Raw genomic sequence first — 24,050 nt, forward strand, 5'->3', positions numbered from 1 at the left:
TCAGGGGACACCTGCCAGAGGTGTCCAAGAAACACAGCTTGACCAGGTGGCAGTGGGAAGCGCAGGGGCAGCCACTCCTTATCGAGTGCTGGCTGTCTACTCTGGAGCCTGCACTGTTCATCTCGGCTTCATACATACCCGTGAGCGGGTACTAGTACTCCTCCTCCTTTATAGATGAGGTTACATGACCTATCCCAGGTTCAACAGCTAATAGAGCTCTAGGCCAGTTGTAAACACAGGTGTGTGTGGCTCCAAAGCCCGGCTTCTGAGCACTCCTCTGTCCCTTCATTGGATGCTTTGTGCAAACCTCTCCTTAGACCGTATCTAGGTAAATACGAATAATCCCTGACATAAATTTGTGTGAGGTTAGAAAAATAAAGAGTCTTGGCTCCAAAGGGACCAACCGATCACCATCACTGAAGAAATGCTATGGACCTCTGGTCTACCAGGCATCGTGTTAGGTGTCGAAGAGCCAATGTTACCTGAGAACCAGATAATCCGTACCCTCCTGGACCAGTTCATGGGATGCAGATGCTACGGGGTGAAGCAGCCTCGTGCAAACGCTAATCCTAATCATTTTGTGATAAGAGGAGGAAGGTTTTGGAAGGCTTAACCTACTCTTAGGGATTGCCAGATTTTGTCATTCTTCAAATACACACTCAAAGTCAACTCTAGGGCACATTTTTCTGGATATTAGTCACATTCTGGGGGCAGAGGAATGTTATATTTGCCTCTTAGCGATTCCGAACCTCTTTTTAGGACTTCTAAATAGTTATATTTACCAAGAGACTTGGATTATCTGAGGGTAGCAAATACATGCACAGCCCAGCTGGACACAGGCCAGCAAACAGAACAGGCAGGCAACGATCAGGTAAATTTCGGATACACGAGTGGCTTACAAATAAACATTTGATACACCAAGCAGAGATAAACGAACAATAAACAAGTGGATTTAATATGGCGAGATATGCAAAACTATTTCAGGGAGATAAACAGCAGCAGGATAAAGGATAGCCAGGTATATAGGGGAACAAATAAACAAACTCTGGAAGGAAAGAAAAGAATAAAAAAGGATGAAAATTCCCCTCCAGGAATTGCTGATAATGTCAACAAGCATCACTCTTTCCACGGTCTCAGTATATGTCGAGACCGCTAATCTGTTGTAAGCCATATTCTCTGCAGAGAGATGTAATACCAGAGGGAACATTAAGACCACCTATTTCTAGTTCCCTGACCCCTGGCTTCTGCAGGCTGCTTCACGGGCAAAGAGGGAATCCGAGGGCTTATCGAATACGCAATCTCACCACAAGCAACGGCAGATATTCTTAGACTGTGCATAAATCTCGAACTTGCAAACTATGGAACTTTTAAATTTTACTTGTGCATTCCACCCCCTTGGCCTGTCCTTTTCCCAGGCCCAAATATGGGAGTTACAAAGAGCCCAGCAACTTGGGAGAAGACTCTGAAAAAAGAGTAGGTTATCTTCAAGCCCGTTCCTGTAGCCTCAGTTCACGTGGATTTATGTTATATAAAGAAGTGAATTTCCTCTTAGGGTGATCCCTTATCTGAATAGGATTTCAAGAGCAACTGGAATGAAGAACAGAGAAAGTAGAAAAGACAACTGATGGGGTGGAAGGGAGAAACGTCCCTTCGGTAAAAACCAGGGCATCGCAGTGGGTGTGGAGCCGCGCAGCCACACTGGGGCCCACCCTCGGAAGAGGCTGTGTGTCACTGTCCTGAAGAAATGCTTAATAATTTTATCTTTGAACCTGGGTTTCGTGAGAGAAGTCCAGCTGGACAGCGGGCACAGGCTGGGGAGGCAGCCTCGGGCCACGCACGGTTCTACGCCATCCCACCTCCCTGTGAAAGGCTCTAGGCGGCTCACTGAGCACCCCTCCCCGTGATCAACTGGGCGGCACCTGGCTGCCTCCTCCCTGCCTCGGCCCTGTTACCCCTGAGGTGGTGACTGGGTCATATGGGTGGAGCTGGGGAAGGCCCACCTTTTGCCTGGCTGGATAGGGATGGGGGAAGAGTCAAGGTCAGACCCTAACCCTGCAGCATCTTGGGGTGGGGCAAGGGGGTGCCACTCCTCTCTGAGTTGGCGGCGCCTAAGTGTTGTTTGTTGGGGCCTCTCGCCTGTCTCTGATCTAGGGAACACTTTTATCTGGTGCGGAGGTTATAAACTTTCGGGGGTCGCCTGTCCACCATGGGATGGGGTAGTGGGCCTGAGGGAAGGGGAGAGTGACTTCCTTGCCCCTGGCCTCGAACCTGCATTTGCATTTTGAACTGGGTCCCGAAAATTGTGTAGTTGAGCTTTGGTTTAAGGAGATAAAGTGTAAATATTTAAGGCTGTGCATTTCATCTCCTCTTCCTTAAAATCATCTCTGGGGTAGTCACAGGGCTATGAGCACATCTTCCATTTTGCTTCCCAGCAGACATGTACTAGAATTGCATTTTGCTGTCCCTGGAAGTAAGATGGGGCCACCTGACTTGCTTTCACATTCTCGAAGAAGCTTTAACGGCTGATGTACATTTTCCTTCTCTCTGTCATGGCAATCACCACGTTTCAAGAGATGGCTGTGTTCGCGACAGTGAGAGGCCTGCGCACCGCGAGGAAGAGTGGCCCCCGCTCGCCGCAACTAGAGAAAGCCCTCGCACAGAAACGAAGACCCAACACAGCCAAAAACAAACAAACAAGTAAATAAATAAATTTTAAAAAAGAGATGGCTGTGTTACCAGTCTGACCAGAAAGAGAATGGCAGGGATCAGAGACAGGAGTGTGAAATAAACCTCTGTTATTTTAAGCCATAGAGACTTGGGAGTTTTTGTTGTAGCAAAATCTAAGCTATTACCAACCGATATAATCTCCAGGTTGAATAGTTCTTCCTAGCACACTTTCTGGAAAATCACAGATGCTTCGTATATATTTGTTGAATGAATGGATGACTCTCCTGGCCAAATCCAATAATTTTTTTTTTTTTTAATGAGGCGCATTTTAATTTATTTTATTTTTCTGTGTTGGGTCTTTGTTTCTGTGCGAGGACTTTCTCTAGTCGCGGCAAGTGGGGGCCACTCTTCATCGCGGTGCGCGGGTCTCTCACTATCGCGGCCTCTCTTGTTGCGGAGCACAGGCTCCAGACGCGCAGGCTCAGTAGTTGTGGCTCACGGGCCTAGTTGCTCCGCGGCATGTGGGATCCTCCCAGACCAGGGCTCGAACCCGTGTCCCCTGCATTAGCAGGCAGATTCTCAACCAGTGTGCCACCAGGGAAGCCCAATAGTTTTCCGTACATATAGTACCTAGATATATTCTTCCTTGCTCACTGGACCTTGCTAGACGATTCCCTTTTATATCAAGCTATCATCTTGATTTCTTCTCTGCTTGACCTCCGACTTTGATCTTTACTCTTTCTTTATCTCCTGCACTGGGCACCTCTGTTTTCCTTCCTTTTTCCTCTCTTCCTATTTCTCTTTACTCTCCCTCTCATAAAGAGCTTTTTGAAACCCACACGTACGTGGATGGCTTCCGAAACTGCAAACCGGATCCACTCTTCTCTTCTCGTTCCTCTTTTACCTTCAACTGTACGGGATCTTTTCAGATGTCTGCTGGCATCTGACTCAATATGCCAAACCTGGGATTCAGCATCACCTTCCAGAACCATCAACATGGCCTCAAGTCTCCACCTCTGTGTATGTATCAGCGGCGCCACTCACCCTCAAGCTCTTTCTGTTGCTTGAGTTTAGCTTTTACATCGGCTTTTAAATTTTTTACTTTAGTTTCATCTGTCCCCAAAGTTTCCTCTGCAATATCTTTTGGATTCACTGCCGTCTCAGTTTTCACACCTCCCCACCACCACATTTCCAGCACTCTGTACCTCACGTCCCAACGACTCAAACAGATATCGACCTGCTTCCCTTTGCTTATATCACTCGTTTTTATATTTTTTTAATTATGTAACTAGATCCTTCTTCTAGAACAATGATTCTCAACTAGCATGCCACCAAGTATTGATGAATACATAACGTGTTTTTTTTTCCTTTTAGAATTCTGGATTCAAACACTCTCTCAGATGGAACACTTAGTTCTGAAGGTCATGGTACAGGTGTAGAGAAGGGCAGGACTGTGGTGAGTAAAACAGCGACCTAGGACCAGAGCAAGTCTGGGACTTACTGGAACACATGTGGCTGTGGACGTGAGGACCAGCTTGGAATGGGAAATATAAATTTGGTTGTCCTTGTTTCATGGGGTCATACCTTATCCAGGGATAATACAGCAGGAGTGGGAGCCCCAACTGCCTGGAGGGGCCAGAAGTTCACAGAATTAAGGGAAGGTGGCTTTAAGTGAAGATGAACTTGGAGGTGCCCTGATTAAAGGAGCAATACTGTCAACTCCAGCTAGCTGTGGCCACGAGGAAACATAGGTCTGGTATGGTGAGATGCTCCATTTTTCCAAAAGAAGCCACAAATAGGGATATTAGTTTAAAAATTAAAATGTGGAAGCTAATTTATTTTTTTTTTTGGTAACACTGTGAGGTTATAACAGAACATTTCTGTGGGCCGCGTTCTGCTTGCAGGCTGTTAATTGAGATCTCTGGGTCTAAAGAGATGAGAAAAGCCTAGAACCCAGGACAGAGTCCTCGGGAGCCGTGACATTTACGGGGTCACTGAGGAAGAGCAGAGGAAAAGCATAGTCAAAGAGGAGGGGAAGGGGCACGACACTAAGTGCCACAGCATAGATCAGGAGCAAATTTCTAGGACTCAGAAATTCTGTTTCTACCATAATCAGGAAAACGACACCAACAACAGCTGTATCAACATCCAAAGAACAATTCTTTTAAAAAGGAAGATGCCAAAAAAACTCTATTGTAGGGCTTCGCTGGTGGCGCAGTGGTTAAGAATCCGCCTGCTAAGGCAGGGGACACGGCTTCGAGCCCCGGTCCGGGAAGATCCTACATGCCGCAGAGCAACTAAGCCCGTGCACCACAACTACTGAGCCTGCGCTCTAGAGCCCGTGAGCCACAACTACTGAAGCCCGCACGCCCAGAGCCCGTGCTCCGCAACGAAGAGTAGAGAAGCCACAACAATGAGAAGCCCGCGCACCGCAACGAAGAGTAGCCCCTGCTCGCCGCAACCAGAGGAAAGCCCGCGCGCAGCAACAAAGACCCAACACAGCCAAAAATAAAATAAATAAAAATTAAAAAACAAAAAACCTCTATTGTAAACTTGGAAATAAAAGAAAGGAAGAATCAAAAGGTTTGGTACAAAGTTGCAGCTCAATCAGGTGGGATGAACATGTAGAAGAGAGGTCACTAGACAGGTGATGCAATTACAGAGGCATCAGGGGCCAGCTGGGGTCAGCCAAAGGCAAATTGAAAAAGACGGGGAGCAAACGGGAGGTGAGGTGTAGGGAGAGAATGAGGGCTCTTTCAAAGAGCTTGGTAATGAAGGAAAGGAGAGAGGTGAATGTGGCTTGAAAAGGAAGCATGTGTACAGCGAAAAACAGACAGACAGACAGACCGATGATATGTAATTGGGACAGACATAGACCCCCATGGAATTATTAGTTGACAGTAGATGAGCACTTCCTGTGGGCCAACGATCTAAGAGCTTTATTTCTAACTCAATCAGTCCTCACCAAGAGAAAGGTCCTATATTTATACCCACTTTAAGATGTGGAAACTGAGGTATGGAGGTGTGTTTATGTACTTTATTTAGCTATATATTTATTTATTTAAAAGAGAGATTTGAGAGTGTGTAAAAAGAGAGGGCAGAAGTTTGAAAAAGAGTGGGTGAGAATTCAGAGGTCTTTTTGAGCTCCTCTGGTTGGAAAGAGATGATGCACAACTCCAAATAAATGTCATGAGTCTTTGGGGAAGGGCGTCAAAAGGGAGAGTTGCATTTTCTTCAGAGACTACAGGGAAAAAAGAGAAAGAAATCAATGGTCTGAAATTATTGGCAAACAGGGAAGTTGAAGGAAGAGACTTAACAGCCTCTTTGCTTTTGTTTCTTAAATAAATCACATTGGACGTGGGGCTCCGTTACTCTTGAAGATGTGACACAGATTCTTGGTTGTGGGAGAACTTACATTAATCATAAGACAGGTCTTGGATATCGAGGAGAGATTAATCATCTAGATAGAAACCAAGAATGGATTATTTCATATCTTTGGGTTATGCTCAAATATGTATCCAACTCCACCAGAATATTGGAGCCATATGGAACCCTTTTTGGTGCACCTGGTTGTGGAGTCTTCCCACAAGGGATGTTCTCAAGTCAGTCTCCACTCTTGATGCTCTGAGATAATTCTCAGAACTTACGTGCTGCCCTTTGCTTTGCAAATAGCGCATGCCCTCTTCCAGCTGGGATTGTAAACACCCAGTCCTCCCCCTTGGGGTGACTTGTTTTTAAGAGCTGTGGAATGTGGAGTAAGAATACAACCCTTTCATTTAAAAAAGAAAATCCCGCCCTGTGCGTAATTTACATTATCCGCAGCAAGACAGAAAGCACAGAGGAAAATCGTTCTCTTACTCCCCTCATAAAAAGGGCAGCATTTTCCAGCTCAGGTACTCCAAGGCTCCGAGCAACACCAGGGAGATGTTGTACTTTTTGCTGGTTTATTCTAACATAGTGGTTCTCAAAGGAGTGAGTGTAAACATGAGATGGGAGGCTTTAAAAAATTCAGATGTTCAGGCCCCACCACTAGAATTTCTGATTAAGTTTGAGCCAACATCTAAAAATCTACATTTTAATCAAGCTCCCCAGGTGGACCTCCAATTATGTTTCTAAAAACACTCTTCCACATGTCCTGAGGAATAAGAACTTTTATCATGAATTGTATTGGTAGGAGGTGAAGAGACAGGCTTTCAGAAATCAGTGTTTGCAAAAGCCACTTTCCTTAACTGAAGGACACAAGAGACTCCGGGGCTCAGGAGAGAAGAGTTTCTGAAAGAGACTTTCCTATCATGAAATTAGAAGAATTGAAATCAACAAATATTAGATGGGGGTCCCTATGAGGAAGAGGATGCAGTCCCCCAGCCATGATCTGTTGGGAGGATATGTGTGCCCCCTCCCCCACAAACTGTAATTATGACAACTATTTGCCCCAACTTTTCAGGCTAATTGCATTTCAGAACTCTGGCCTGTTGTCCCAGGCTTGTCATGTGACATGTAATTTTGGTTCAGAAAATGTAATCAATTCAAGTGTGCAACAAGGGAAACTGAGATGGGTCTACAAACCAAGTCTGCAGAGAAGGAAGAGACCCTCGGACTAGGAGATACTAATAACAGCTAACATAGGTCATGTTGCATTTATTACACGCAAGATGTTTCTCTCATCTTGAATCCTGATCGTATCCCTATAAAGCAGGTTCCCCTGTTGTATCCATGTTAGATGAGGAAACTGAGGTACAAGAAGGTTGAAGTAACTTGCCCAAGGTCATATAGCTAGCATGCGGAGGAGAAGGACCTGAACCTAGTATAGCTTCCAAGTTCATGTTCTCAACCATGATGCTATATTGAAGGCTTCTGAAAATGAGTACAATGGGACTAGATCTTGAAGGGAGAGTGAATTTGGGCAGATGGAGACCATTGGGGGGAGGGTCAAGTCACTTGCGTGTCTACAGTGCAGGCCCTGTTCTAGGCTTTAATGACATCACAGTGAACAGGATCTACAAGGGAAAAGAAATAAGGAAGACACAGGGAGACAACAGCTCCTGGAATATTTTAGAAAGTGGGAGAAGAACAAGTGGGGTTAGTGTCAATGAATGGTAAATGGAGAGTCAAAGGACATTAGATCAAGATCCTTGGGCATTTGAGGGAGACGATTTTTCCAAAGGTTTCAAGTATCTTTAAAGCCGTGGTTCTCAAGAGGGGGAGATGTGGCCTCCCAGGGGACATTTGGCAATACCGGGAGTCATTTTTGGTTGCCAAAACATAGTGATGGAGGATGTTACTGGCATCTACGGAGTGGAGCCAGGGATGCGGCTAAACATCCTGCCATGCAGAGGACAACCCTACAACAAAGAACAGTCCAGCCAACGTGTCCATGGTGTCAAGGTGGAGAAACTTCGCTTCAAAGGCTTTTGAGCGGGAAATGGCAAGGCCAGAGGTGAACTGCAAAGGCACTGAGAGTTTTGTGAGGCCCCAGAAATGGTCTGGCCCTGAAGAGTACCCCATGTCATTCTTTAGTTCTCAGGCATTATTACCTCATTAACTAGCTCTTCCTGGGGTGACTCAACTTGGAATATTACGTCTTAGAACGCAGAAATCTTTAACCAAATGTGACTTGTCCTTTTGCGTTATAATATTATGATTCTGCCGGTGCCAAGAATGAACCTTTGTTTAATCGGAGCCCTGCCCTGGGGAGGAGCTTCCTTCTCGTTGAAGAGGCCTCTGCTGGGAAGGGTGGAATTCATCTTCTCCCCAAACAGGCACGGAAACGCTAACAGGACCAGGCAACTGTAATTGCTCTGAGGCTTTGCATATTTATGTCTGAGACCTTCATATGAACTGTTACTTTAAAAAAGAAGGATCAGTTCATCTTTAAAAGGAGGTGACTGATCGCTGCCAGTCGGGCATTTCTTCATTCTTGGCTTCCTCTCAGCCTCCGTAATAAGTTCTTCACGAACACCAGGCTGCTATTAAAGAATGGTATTCATCATAAGCCAAGCAGAGAGAAGGCAGAGTTTGATGGGCACAAAACCATATTTCAATCCACAGTGTCCTTTTTGTTCAACTCGATCTGCCACATCGTTAACATTTGAGAAAAAAACACACAAAGACTTTGGTAAGTATTAATCAACCATGCACAGCCCCTTTCCCTACTCAATTACCCATTACTGGGCACTCCAGGTGATAATGTCCCACTGAAGCTCAGGTTTGCTTAAAATGCAAGTGAAAAGTACTTTCTGTGGGTCACGTGTAGTGCTCTTTGAAGCCTAAGTGGTCTGTAACAGTGGGGAAACTCTCTTCCTTTCTTTCCCCACCCCTCCTTTATTCCAGCCCTCCGGCATCTGAGTGTGAGTCCAGCCTCCCGGCTCACTGCTCTCCTCAGGGGTTATAACTTTGGCAGAGGCATTCGGATGAGCTGAGACATGGAGAATGAACAGCGTGTGTGCCCAACGGTCAACACACCCAACAGACCACGGATCATGGCGCCTCTGTAGGGTGCAATCTCTTTGAACTCAGAAGTCCATTTCCTTCCACTTCAGATCTCATCAGACCATGAATATTGCCATCAACCTTTCCACACTGGCTTAAGCAGGTCTAAGTCATGATCTCCCTTATTATCAGTGAAGTCATTAAAAGTCCATCAGATCAATTGGGCTCTGACACAACATTAAAAATGTTCTTAGGTGTAATCTATTTCTCCACTCCTATAACTGCTGTAAGTTCAAAGAGGCTCATAATGAAATCTTGTCCCTTCCGTGTCAGCTCCTCAAGTTAACAATGAATATTAAAATCTAGGTGGCAAGAGCTGGATTCATCATGGAACATCAAAATCTGAACCCAAAAGGCCATGCTACTGAGAGCCTCTAGCTTCATATAAACAGCAAATATTCAATATGACTGTGAAAAGGTAAGGGGCAAGGCTTCATCACACACTTGCTGCAGGTCGGGTCAATCTACCTATGAGCCTGGAATTATCAGCAGCAGAATGAAGAAGCGAGATGATTTTTAACTAAGTTATGAGGTGTGCTGGTAACTCATTTGACACTTCCATCCCTGTTTCAAAAACCAGGCTGAATACTCTGCTTTTTCTACAAATGGAACAAAATATTTTCCCCCGAACAATTTTTCTTGGCTTCTGTATGACATTGTGTCTTTTCTCTATAAAAGCAATCAATGAACACATTTGTATTGGGCACTTGGCATATTGTAATTTTGTGGAAGGTCCATCTATGAACTGTCCCTTAAACATACCATCAGAGGGTTGTTTTGTTTTGTTTTAATGAGGAACTCTTGGTGACTCTGCTATCTGCTGAGTGTTTGAGAAATAAGAAAAGAGGTAGAACCAAAAGATACCCAGTTTTGCTGAGATATAGGCAAAGCAAACCAGCAAAAGGAATATGGTTTTTTGTTTGTTTGTTTGTTTGTTTGTTTTTTGCGGTACGCGGGCCTCTCACTGCTGTGGCCTCTCCTGTTGCGGAGCACAGGCTCCGGACGCGCAGGCTCAGCGGCCATGGCTCACGGGCCCAGCTGCTCTGCGGCATGTGGGATCTTCCCGGACCGGGGCACGAACCCGTGTCCCCTGCATCGGCAGGCGGACTCTCAACCACTGCGCCACCAGGGAAGCCCAAGAAATATGTTTTTCAGTATACTTGGGAGGTATAATTCTTGAACAAAGCTTGTTTTTAGGTTACTCTTTTCTACTCTTAAATATAGGAAGTTGGACCTTCTACACCAGGGCTTTGAACTCCTTTTGTAGTTGATTCACCATAAGAAGCACATTTGATATTATGAGTCAGTACACATGTGTTTATATGTATAAAGAAACAGCTATTTAAAAAATATTACTTCCTTTGCTACATGCAAGGTACTCAGATGTATTCTATTTTTTTAAATGCTGGGCTACACCCACAATATTGATTGCACTGATTGATCTAGATCCACAATTTGAAACACAGTGTCCTATCCTAAAATCCATGAGCTGCTCAACACAAAACCCAAGAAGTATTCTTTGTTCTAGCATAATGACTTTTTAACATATGGAATAACATAGGGAGGGGCGTTCACTTATGAGATATTTGTATTATACCAGGATTTAAAAACACTAGTGTAGGCTCAAACACACGTGTCAGTTAAGAAAGTGGTAGACATCATTTGAGTTTTACACAACTTGTTTCTACTGTCTGTCAATTGTACCAATCACTATTCACGGTTTTATTGTAGTGATTTCATTTCTTCCTTTCATTTTTCCTTCCTTCCTCCCTTCCTTCATCCTTCCCTCCCTCCTTTTCTTCCTTCCTTCTTTTTTTTTTGAAACTCAAGCTGTGTCTCCATGACAAAAAGTGAAAACTAGCGCTAATTGTCCGAATGTTTCCAAATGTCCAGATGCTTCAGCATCGTATAATAGACGTAATGACTGGCCCCTCCTCCCCACCTCCAGTCGCCTCTCATACAGATGTTTTGCCGTGTTGCAGATAGAGCCTCAGGTAGGGAATTCTGATGATGTTTCTTGAGCTAAAGCTGAACACACATTGTCCATTATTTATCTAATATAGGAAATCATTTCCCATCAAAATGAGATTCTAGAGGGAAATTTCTCATTGCCTGGAAGGTTAGGTTCTGGAAACTCGCCATAACACCATTAGGTATTGAATAGAATTGGGGATAAAGTAGGTTCGTCTTGGAAAGCGGCCAGAAGGCTTAGTTATTTATTATTGCAAAAAGATGCCTTCATGGGGATCTTCCAACAATGAGGGCAACTTTCTAATGAGATTCTAAAAGAGGTCATTTAAAAACTGAAAATAAAATGTAATAGTTTCAAAATAGTAATCAATATTCATATATCTGGTTCACACATTTGACTTTTACTTTTTTCAATAAGATGAAATGCTTGAACCTCATCACAGATATGACCTCTACAGGAAATTCAATGGGAAAACGATTTGAAACTCCACATTGCCAAAACAAATTGAAGCTCAATTCTGGTATCAAATTACAAAGTATATTAGCAAAAAAAAAAAAAAAAAAGATGATTACAATATGATTGAACCGAAGATAATAAAAAAGAGGAAGAAAGTCAGTTGAGCTGTGCTATTGAACCTCTAGGGGGTGGGAAGCCGTGGTTTCTACAAACTCTCAGAAAGTTGTAAAAAATCAAGAATGGATAGAGATTGGATTAAAGGTTCACCTTAATTGTACTCTTTGAATGGCAAGAATACAGATATTTTAAAATGCAGAACATTTTCCTGGTTTCTACCAAGAAGAATGATGAGATATTAAAAGTCCTAAAAATTATTGGCTCTCCCCAAGATTTGCGAGGCCATAAGGAATAACTTGATATAAGTGATAAGAAAAATCATCCCCCCTTCCTTTTTCATTATTAATGACCAAATATTATTAAATCAATAATTTTTGTGATGATCTGAACAGATTATTAAATATCATGAATTATTAACCTAAAAGTTGATCAGAGCTATGAAAATAATTCAAGTTAATGGGAATCTCTGGATTTCTAATGAAATATCCAGTCATTGACAAAACATCTCTGTTAGGATTTCTGGAACATGAAAAAGCAGAGACCACAGCTGTCCTTAAGGAAGAGAACAACAACATTCCTTGCTGGATTATAGGAAATTAAAAAACCAGATATTCATGATCAAAATAATGGGAGATTAAATAGACGAAGTAAAAGATGCCAATGGCTATAGGCTATTCATTCCCCTCCCCGTCTTCCCCCAATTAATATTGCACTAACTGTTTCAGGAACTTCAAAAAACTGGGAAAGAGCCATGGATTTTTCAATGCTGGGTGTGCCTCAGGCGAGGGGAGTTGGACATAAAGCAGTTAGTGGGTGGTTCTTGGCCAGTAGGCTATCCGTTCCAATTACTTTGCCTTAAGCAAGGTGTGTGGGGGGAGTATTTTGTCCAGAGGTTATACAAGAAAAGGCGGTGGAATGTGATTTAATTTAGAAGGTACAAGGACATAAGAGAGAAGGTTTGGGGATGGGGTCCTGAGCAGGCAAAGAAGGTTGGATGGGTTTGACCCTTTTGTGAAATCACAGTTACCATCCTTGGGAACGTTGACACACACAGATCACAGATCACGGCTGTCAGAGAAACTGAAGGCAAGCAGATGGCCCCTCGCTCTCTCTCTGTGTATACCTTCTCTATGCAGGCTTCCTGCTAAAACAGGATCTTGCCAAAAAGCATTATCCTGTAGTAGAATTTCCCAATAGGAAAGTGAGTCCATTATTGAAGAGTTTAATGAAATGTACTTTTAATTTTTTTAACCGTTTAATGCAATGTGAGCCCTGAATGCTAACGGGACAAAGAAAGCCACAGCCAACAAGGGATTCAGACTTTGGTAAAACCAGACAGGTGGGTCAGGATCTGGGCAGTGACCTGGAAACAGGAATGCAGGGGCGCTTCGTTCTTTAGAAAGGAAGTGGGGGGCTGCACTCGAGACAGGTTGCAGAAGGGTCTAGAGGGCTGGTACCGGGATCAGAGTGCAAGTTGGAGCTCCATCTTTTACTATCTGTGGAATCTCAAGCAAGGTACCTCATCTCCAGAGTTAATAATAACATACACTTCCAAAGGCAGCTGTAGGCTGGATTTTAATCATTAAATTTCCAAACGCCAATATTCAGCAATGTCTTAGTCCCATGCCAGGCCCTGAGTGTTCACTCACTTGCCAAATACTGAGTGGGTTCCCTCTGTGTCCCCTTCACTGTTCCTACAGATGGATCTCTGCTGTCATGACCTTTACAGACCAGTCAGGGGAAATGACAATAAATATGTGAACAAAAAAATATACATGATATTTTCAGGTATTAAAAAGTACCATGAAGAAGGTAAAACTGAGGTTGTGATAGCAAGGGATCCGAAGGGGGACAAATTTTATTTCAGATGTGAAAGATTGGGAAAGACTTCCTGCTGGAGGTCAAGTCTGAGCTGGAACTGGGAGAGTGTGTAGCTGTTGGAACAAGGAAGTGGGTGGAGGAGTATTCTAAGATGAGAAGATTGCAAAAGTAAAGGCTCTCCACAGACGTTGGGTGATGATGATGATAATAATGATTACGATTCTTTAATTATTAAAGCAGGAGTTGCGACATTCAAGACCAGCTCCTGTGAAAAACTTGCCTTTGAGGGAAGCAGCTACATCATTGACACCTTGCCCTCCTCAGAGGGCTTGTGTGCTGCCCATGAGTCCTCTCTCCTCCAGCTGGTGTTTAGTCAAAAGGCATCATTTCATTACTTCTCAGACGCGTTCGGGAGGGGTTTGCCAACAATTCACCCCCAAGACTAGAATTATTTGTACAAGTATGAGATGGCATTGGAGGCGGTCCAAGCACATAGGCAAAGACTCATTGGCAGTTAAATCATGCTAAGACATCACAGTAAGTAAATATGCCCAAAGAGGGAATTTTAGCCATCCAAGGACACAGAAAAACCACAACCCTGGCCTCAGAACTGCATTCCTCGTATATCTAACTCATGTTCTTATGCTATAGGATAAACCAAATAAATCAAGAGGCTCTTGGGATAGATCAAGAATAAGCCTGCAATAAATTCCATTACACTTACTTGTCAGTGCCTTGCCTGGAAACTTCACTTCTTTTTGGAAATTAAAAAATATTATTGAATGCTGTGGAGATGTGGCAGGAACTGAGAAGGAAATTCTCTCTGGAATTTCTACCTAATTTTTGAGGAGGTTAAATAATCGGAGACAATTCAATTTTGTGGAGATTCATCGCATGTTGGATTCAAATAGGATAAAAAGAACTTTCTTTTCTGCACGTGACACATTCACAATTTTATTAACTTAAAAATGGTATGGAGCTGCTCATCTTTGCTTCCTTTAATTGCTGAATTACTAGCTGCAAGCACAAGGCACAGAGCGAGCACTAAATAAATATTAGCAGAATACACGAAAATGGATAAAATTGATTTGAATTCTGTAAATTTGTTACATGTGGTAGCTATGTGTTTTAGAGTGTTTGCTACATGCTGAATGTTTTACAGAGATTATCTAGTTTATTACCTTACATCTAGGTTTTACTCTATTTTGCAGATGACCGAGCTGAGTCTGAGCGATGCTCAACAGTTAACCAATATTTATTAAGCGCTGACTGTGTGGCAGGTACACATAACTAGTCAGCAGCTATCCAGGTTTGTCTGACTCCCGATTCTCTGCTCTTAACCAAAATGTTCTGCTGGTTCTGAATAAAGGATGCTGGAAGCCGAGTTTACCAGACTCTAAATCTGACTTAGCTTCCCACTGATTCCAAGGAACATCAATGTCAGGCAAACATGGGAAAATGAAGGATCCTCACTGTATACATTCACATCATAAGCAATATCATATTTCTGCATGTCCGCGCATGTGCGTCTAAAAAGCTACATTATTCACGGTCTGGTCTATGGTTTTCATTAAACCTAACAAGCATTTTCATTACAACGTGCAGGCCAAGCTTTAGAGCAACGATTTTCCATGTGGTAACCAGACGTTAGGACACATTTTAAGCAACTCACTGGACACACTGCATGGATCCCTTGAGCCAGATGGAAACTGGAAATAGCACAAGTGAACTGGGAGACTCGAGGCAGCATTTCTGCGATGAGAGATAAAGACCAAAGGAGATGAAGGTGCTCTCTTACTCTCTGCTAGCTCAGGAAACTGGAGTTGCTAACAGTCATGTGGGTACTATATCAGGCCCTGGCTCAGACACCTCAAACTTTTTCCTATTTGTATTGCGAAAATGATGGGACCAGCCTCGGGGAAACAAAGTATAGCAAGAGAATTATTATGGCCATCTGAGTGGGCTTAAATCAATGGTTCTCAGCCATAGGCAGTTTTGGCAATGTCTGGGAACATTTTCGATTGACACAACTGGAAGGTGTTGCTAGCATCTGGTGTGTCGAGGCTACACACCCTCCACCGCACAGGACAGCTCCTCACAATAGAAAACTATATGGCCCCAAGTGTCATAGGGTCAAGGTTAGGAAAACCTGGCTTGAATCACGACGATGATGATAATAATCACGACGACACAAATAATTAAAGGTCCTATTTATATGAATGAGCATCTCAGGCCTGCCTCTTGGTTAATTAGTTGTCAACCATTATTATTTAAATCTCACATTAACCCCCAAATTGCCTTTGTTTTACAGGGGGGAGAAAACCCCAGACTCTGAGATATTAAGTAACTCGCCCAAGGTCACAGACCAAGAATGTGCCAAAAGTGGGATTCAAACCTGGAACTTCGTGGCCCCAGGACACTTAAACACGGGACTACACTGCCTGATTTTGCTTCTGTGGCCAGGTTTGGGTGGACCACGCAGGTTTTGAAGAGCTTCCGCAGGCTTACTTGGAGACGGCACAAGGAAGTGAAGACTCTGAATCCTCTGCTCAGAGGGTATCAATCAGAGCTCTAGACGCTGTTCTCTCTCCCTTTCATGTCTTTTTCCTGGTGAACGATGAAGTAATCACCCTTGGCTCACCACTTTCAAACTGTAACCAGTACACAGTGATTCACAACCTGGGGTAATTTTGGCTCCCAGGGGACATCTCTGGTTGTCACAATTTGGGGGGTGGGGGGGGAAGGGAGACACTACTGGTACCCAGCAGGCAGAGGCCAGGGATGTTGCTAAACATTTTACATTGCACAGAACAGACCCCGCAACAGAGTTATCTGGCCTCAAATGTCAACAGTGCCCAGGTTGAGAAACCTGAAAGTAGAAGCAAAGTGGAAAATCAGGCCTTGGAGAGAAAGCTAGCTTTTTATATAGTGGAAATGTATTGTTGCTGTTTTCTATGTCATCCACTCATTCTGCTTCTGATAACGGCTTCTGATCTTGTTGCAGGATCCCCACTCAGAGCCCACGTAATTCTGGAGGAGCTAGTAACTCCCCCACATCTGCAGGGATGACGTGGTCTAGACATGACTTATCGGAGCATCCCAGCTATCTGGCAAAAGTGATTGGTTGGGCCTGACACCAGCACAGTCAACCAGATGTCATAAGACGGTGACTGGAACTTTTAAGGGAGGCCAGATCCCTGAATCTAGACTTACTCCTGGGAGGAGATGAAGGTGGCCACCTGCTCACCATGAGGAGAGACACTGCCCCAGGGCGGAGCCACCGTTGCAGAGGTGGACCAGAGAAATATACAGAGGGAACCAAGCGTTTGTGATATAACTGGAGGCCTTCAACTAGCAATACCTGAAGCCAGTTATTCTGGCCTTTTGACTTATACAAGCCAGTAAATTGTCTAATCATTTCAGCCATTTGGGGTTGTACGTTCTGCTTCCTGCAGCTGCAAGACGCCCAGCTGATACCCTTTACTTTGAGGTCATGATAACACAAACGACATTCGTTGAAAAACAAAAATAAAAAGATGTCTGCAAATTCCTTTGCATTCTCTACAAGAAATTTCATAATGCAATATGTAAATCTGGGGAAAATTCTGGAAGGCAGAATTTTCCTGACAAAGGGATATCTAACAGAACAGCCACTGGCTATTCATAACACGAGAAAAAGCTGGCAGCCCTGATTTCTGGAAGTCAGGTACAGAGAGCTATAGGTTTCATCTATCTTGTCAAGAGTCCAGGTGTGCTGGGAGAGCAGTAGCATTTTTGACGCCTGTTATAATGACACCCATGATGCAGATGTACATGTCAAGCTCTCAGCCAACTCACGTGTGAAGTTAGAAAGAGGATACCTGGCAGACGCATAGCACTGTGGGAAGAAGCTCATGAACGCACTCTTGTAAATTTGGGAATCGTACTGAAAGGATCTCCTAGGGGAAGAACGTACTGCACCAAGTCTAGACCCACATAGAGGACTTTCACCCAGGTGCAGAGTCCAGTAGATGTAGTTCAAGGATTATCATGGCAATGACTCCCAAAGCATGGCTCATGTACCAGGGGTCGCAAGCAAGGGGTTTCTAGGGGGTCCTTGAGCAAATATTTAAATAATCCTAATAGGTATGAAATTGTTTTTAAAGAGAATGGAAAGAAAAACGTAACTAGCGGGCTTCCTTGGTGGCGCAGTGGTTGAGAGTCCGCCTGCCGATGCAGGGGACACAGGTTCGTGCCCCGGTCCAGGAAGATCCCACATGCCACGGAGTGGCTGGGCCCGTGAGCCATGGCCGCTGAGCCTGTGCGTCTGGAGCCTGTGCTCCGCAAGGGGAGAGGCCCCAACAGTGAGAGGCCCTTGTAACACAAAAAGAAACAAACAAAAAAACCCAAAACAAAACAAAAAACCCCCATAATTAGCATATCAAACAAGGGATTCAGTGACTTTTATTGCTGAGTACAGGGGTCAGCAAATGTTTTCTGTAAGGAACCAAACCGTAAATATTTTTAGATTTTTGAGCCAGCCAGTCTCTACCCAACTACTCAATTCTGTCCTTGGGTGTGAAAGCATCCTTAGTAAATACAGTAACGAATGGGTATGGCTGTCTTCCAGTCAAACTTTATTTACAAAAACAGGTGGAGGGTCAAATTTGGCCTGAAGACTGTAGTTTGTTAATCCTGGCTTAACAGGAAACTAAGCAAAAAGAAAAGGAGTAAAAAAAAATTTTTTAATTCCAGTGGTGCATAGATCTGGTAAAAGTCATGAAGTAGGTTGAAGATCGTTGGAAATCGGTGAACACTGTATTGGATCCTATGCTTTCAGTACCATTCATGATGGTGATGATGGTGATAATAAATAATAATAATAATAGTAATAGTAGTAATAATAAATTATTGAATCATTTATTCTTTTATTTAATGTGTGTTTTTTAATGTTTATATGTGCCAGAACACTGTACAAAACCCTGTGATTTAAATTGTGAATAAGATAAGTATGGTCTGACCCTAATTTTGCTATGAGGTATAAAAGAAATGGTTACTGGCAGGAGAATAATGAAGGCTTTCCTGAGGAAGTAACATAAGCAAATAACTAAAGGAAGAAACCAGTCTTGAGAAAAGCTAGGGGACCAGCATTCTGGAAAGGAGGAAAAAGCATGTGTGTAAATGTCCTGAGGCATGAAAGAGCTCCAGGTTTTGCTTCAGTGTGACTGGAGCCCACCCAGGGAGAATGGGGAGAGCAATACCCACCATGCTGGAAGAGTGAGCATGGGCTAGACAGGCCATGATGAAAGACATGGGGAAGCACGGAAAGGCTTTAAGCAGAAGACAGACTTGAGGCAATTTCCCCGTTGCTCTTACTTCTCTGAGGCCAATGGACTGGTGGCGGAGTCATGGGCAGCAGTTCGTAAACCCACCAACCACAGCAACACAGCAACAAGAGAATCTAACATCCGATGAGAACCTATTGTGTCAGATCTGTGCTTGTCACTGAGCATTACTCACTGGATTTTCCCAATAACCCACTGGAGGGGTCTATAATTATTTCCATTCGACAAAAGTAGAAACTGATGACCTGGGAAGTGCGTTAAGATGACCAGGTTCCCGTAGGTGGTGAGCATCAGAGTCCCGATGTGGCCCAGGTTTGTATGATCCCAAGGGTCAAACTCTTATACTGAATTTTAGAGGTTGGCAAACTATGGCCCAAGGGCCAAATCTGGCCCCTGACTTGTTTTGTAAATAAAGTTTTGTGGAAAAACAGCCAGGCATTTGTTTACATAGTCTATAGCTGCTTTCCAGCTGACTAATTGCTACAAAGACCATATGACCTGCAAAGCCAAAAATAGATACTATCTAGCTCTCTAGGGAAAGTTTGCCAAGCCCTGGTCTAGGCTATAAGGGCATGAAGTTCATTCTTGCTAGTAGACTGTCCAAAATGAAAATGATATGACTAAGATACTTTATCATCAGCTTTACTCCCCCAGAACGTCATTTTTGCCCCTGCTTCTCAGATCCTTTTCCCATTCTGTTCTCACGCAGCATTTTATTTTATTTTTTTCCTTAGGACTTAAAGATGATTTTTTAAAAAATACAGCAATACACAAATTACAACTGGGAGAGAAATGTTTTTAAAAAGTGTTTCAGAAGGAACTAATGACAGCATGTGATAGTCAGTTCCTACAAGCGAGTAGAATTTCCTTTTTCCCATGGCTAACGTTTATTCCCCAGGTGATGCCTTGTTTGTTAGGCTGTCTTGAGGGAGCCTAACTAGCCACCCACACACTTTCTTTGTCAAACAGATCAGAATCAACAACTAACTTAAAAAGATGAATATTGACTGACGAAATGCCATCTGGTAGCTGGGGCTAAGGTGGGGAGTGAGTCCTGGCTTGGAATTCTGGGGGAAATGTCAGGTGATGCTTACTTGGCTCAGTTTACATATCAACACGATGAGAATGGTAACTAGGTTGTTGGCTTCCAGTTCTACTAAGGTCCCTCTGTATAGAATTAGAATTAACGTCAAAAGGCCCTCCCGTGGTGAACCAACGTTTTTTTTGGCATACTCTCTGAACATCAGCTACGTTATAATGAAGTGCTTTATCCCCGCTAGGTGGAAATCACATGTTTACATCAACAGTGCCTCACTTCCTCCTGGAAAGGGAGTTGTGATAGTTTTGCTTTTGCAAAAATTCAAGTTAAGGGACTGGATGTATCATCCAAAGAATGTGATTGCTCTGCACCTAAAATATAATCTTACTGCAAAAATAATGAGAAAAATGAGAATACGGATGATCTAAGTAGTAAGCAAAATTTAAAAAATACTTAAACTACCTTTTGAGCAAAGCAACTTGAATCTGTGGCTTTGCTCTCGGTTTGACATCAGATAAAAAACTGGGAGGGAGATAAACTTAAGAGAAATGCCAGATGATGACACAGTTTCTTTCAGGGGACTGGGTCTTGCAAACCTCAGCATTTCTGCACTTCCTTCATCAATGTTGCCGTTATACAAGAACCTCTCGTACTGTTATTCTTTCTTTAAATAAACTCACTTCTTAAATAAATGTATTTGAACAGTAAATTTTATATCCGAACTGACAGTGAAAAGCTAGCAATAACAGCTACCAAACTGCCGGTTTTATTGGGCCCTCATTTTATATGAAAACTACACATTAAAATAAACACATTACAATTAAATTGTTAAGAAGTTTATCTACCATTTAAAATGTCTCTATGTACTATCAGGGATTCACTTATCTTCCAAAATACTCCCCTAAGGGGATATAAAAATGCATACATGTAAACATTTTATTTGAATTAAATATTAAGTGGTATGAAGTGTGTATGTGTGTTTCGTTATGTGAAAACATGACATGTTTAAAACAAACCAGCAAACAAAAAGTGGGGTGAGGCTGCAGAGGGAATCCACACCGTGTGGCCGTTGAGGAGTGTGCAAACACAGCATCAGTGACTCATTACCTGAAACCAGAGGCTCGACAAAGCCTTTGTTTATTCTGCAAATCCAAGACAGAATAATTGCGGCAAGCTATCTGAAGATGCTGAGGAAGCCATCCAAAGTGTACCTGTGCTTGTGGGCTTGGAGTCCCATGGGAGCCAACTGCTTTCAGTCCTTCTGGCAGGCAGGGAGGTGGCGCACCCAGTCTTACCGAGGCGCCCTCCATGCCAACCCAGGCCAGGGTTCAGGACTGCACTCGGCTGCCTAAATTCTGTCAACTGGAAGGAACTCTGTATCCCGGCCTTCAAACACCAGCACACCTGTCCCTAGTGTCCTCACCCCGCCTGCGTCCACCCCACTCACTAACCCCAGAGTGGCCTTCTCTGTGCCCCTGAGGCTTCCCCAACCTTCTCAGCAGGGCCTGTGCACTTGCTGTCTCCACTGACCAGAAGGTTCCTTTCTTGCTCTTTATCTATGCAGCTTATTCTCACTCTCTGGGACTCATCTAAACGTCACCTTAGCCGAGTGTTCTCAGATGACCCTCCAGCCTACGATCTGGCCTGTTATCTGAAAATCATACGTATTTGCTTAAATGGTTAATATCAGTCTCCCCAGCTGGGCTGTGGGTTCTTTAAGGGCAAACCTTTTAATCACTTAAGGTCAGCCTATCCCACTCTCCTGTTTCTTCAAGGACATTTTTTTAATATATATTTTTTTCAGTTCATACATAATACAGTGACATTTATAAACTTGCAGTTTGCTATGTAACATGACCATAAAAGAATGTAATAGCATCTATATTTGATTGTTTTTCTGTGCGTGTGTGCTTTCTAAGGGGAAGTGCACCTATCTTTTTACAGACGGCCTTTGAATCAAGCCCTTCAGTATAATTTATGTACGTTTTAATAATTTCCTTGCTGGTATAAATGTTTCGTATTTGAAGAAGTTATCTGGGGTATAACATAAAAGACTTGCTTGCCCTTATGAAGTTGAGTCATAGTCATTGAATTTGAGGAAGCATTAAGGGTTAAGCTTATAAAAAGTATTAGATTTAAGTAAACTTCATATTGGCCAACAGCAGGAGGTATTCTATGAATGTCATTATTTTGAATTAAGAACTAATGTTTAACATTCCCAAATTATGTTTTAATTGTTTGGTAGAATTTGTAAAAAAAAGAAAAAGTTTATTTTCAATGTTTCTTTAAATTTAAAATAAAGCTTATATTTAAAATGTTAAAAAAATTTCTCTGCAGTGCCAGGCAGGTAACAGATGTTCCATAAAGGCTGTTGAATAAATGAATGGATTTATGAAGCCTGGCTTTCCAAGCCCTGGAAAAATCCAGGTCCATCACTTTCCATTATGGGGCAAAACCTGTATTTCCTTTTCAACTTATTTGTCTGCCTGGAATTTAAAAGAACTGGTTTTTTTTTTTTTTTTTGAAAAAAAAAATCCCACTCCTAGACCCATCACTCCTGGGTTAAACAAGCTCACTTAATATTTTTTTTCTCCGTGTGGGCTTTGCTTGGGCCCCATAGAGGTGTCACGTATGTTTTATGAACTAACATTTATTTTAGACACTTTGGCCCATCGGACATGATCTTGTAAGCCTGAACTCTCAGCTGATGTGCTGTTGAACATAATGGGGGGTATAAAAAGGTAGAGTGGATTGCAGAGTGCCAGGGGCGAGAGGGGGAGGTCGTGGAGCCACAGAAGACAGCACGCTGCTCTCCCTGGCAGTCGCGGCCCTGCTGCTGTGACCTGCAGTTCCAACAAGCCCCTCCCGAGCCAGGCGAAGGACGCAAAATCGCCTAATTGCTAAACTTGGAACTCAGCGCTCCCCATGAGCCTGGAAGAGAATAGCAACGTTTCACAAACAAAGCTGGACATTGATCTAGGTGAGTGGCAGTGGGGGAGTCTCTGAGTTGCATGTGGAATTCTGGATGGAATCCACAGGCCCCGGAAATTCCAGGACACTCTCTTCCTCAGACAAGGTCTTCAGTTAATTATGGGAGCTAAAATGTTGCTGGGCATAAATCAGCATTGAAAAAATGCCGAACCTCAGTGTATACAGGGATTCACCCGGGGGGGAGGGGAAGGTTTTAAAGGTATCTGAAAGCCATAAAAATCTCCATTTAGAGAGAAATCTTTACAAAAAGGTTATTTAGTTATTCATTTGCACTTTGGGGGCAAAGTTGTCAATTCAGCGGAACAAAGGCATGTATAAGTTGGCACTTAAAACTGGAGAGTTAACACCAGTAAGACAAAGGGTTAAAATTGGTATCCTCAATTCAATTCAAATCAAAGTTCACCTAATGCCAATTCTTCGCTAGTGATCTAAGGACAGAGACAAACAGGACCCTTATAAGGCCTTGAATTTTTCCATCATAGGGCTCAAAAGAATTAGTCATTGCAATTTCCCTCTGTCTGTCCACCCCCAGCAGACTGTAAACTCCATTAGGGTAGAAATGTGTTTGTTCTATAAACTTCTGAATTCTCAGAGTCTAATCCAGAGCCTGGCACATAGTAAGTTCCCGATCAAAACTTTAAATGAATCAAAGTAAGGCTCAGGGACTTCCCTGGTGGTCCAGTGGGTAAGGCTCCCCACTCCCTGCTCCCTGATCCCTGGTTGGGGAACTAGATCCCGCATGCATGCCACAACTAAGAGTCTGCATGCTGCAACTAAGAAGCCTGCACGCCGCAACTGAAGATCACACATGCTGCAACTAAACAAATATCCCTCATGCAGCAACTAAGACCTGGCGCAGCCTAAATAAATAAATAAATATTTAAAAACAAAACAAAAAACAAAAGTAAGGCCCAGTGCCGCCAACACCCTTAAGAAGCTCACTGTCCCGTAGGAAACAGGTAAGAGAACAAAGGGATTATAGAAACAGGTGATGAGGCCTAGAGCAGAACTGTGTTCAGGATCTTATGAGACAAAAGAGGCGGAAACTTGATTCAGCTGGAGAAGATGGGGTTGTGAAATGCTTCCAAGAGTGGATGGAATCCAAGTGAATTTTAAAAGGTGATGCCAGTCAGAGGGGACAGCTTGAGAAAAAGCTTGGAGGAGAGAAGCATTC

General features: G+C 43.2%; 1 protein-coding gene across 2 annotated transcripts in view; it reads right to left on the bottom strand.

Annotated features, from left to right (window-relative positions):
- TSHZ2 (teashirt zinc finger homeobox 2) overlaps window positions 1-24,050 on the bottom strand; it is a 452,955-nt gene that overhangs the window by 312,525 nt on the left and 116,380 nt on the right. The gene's annotated exons all lie outside the window — the stretch shown is intronic.

This window comes from Stenella coeruleoalba (assembly GCF_951394435.1).
Source record: "Stenella coeruleoalba genome assembly, chromosome: 15".
In the NCBI taxonomy this organism is placed as follows: domain Eukaryota; kingdom Metazoa; phylum Chordata; class Mammalia; order Artiodactyla; family Delphinidae; genus Stenella; species Stenella coeruleoalba.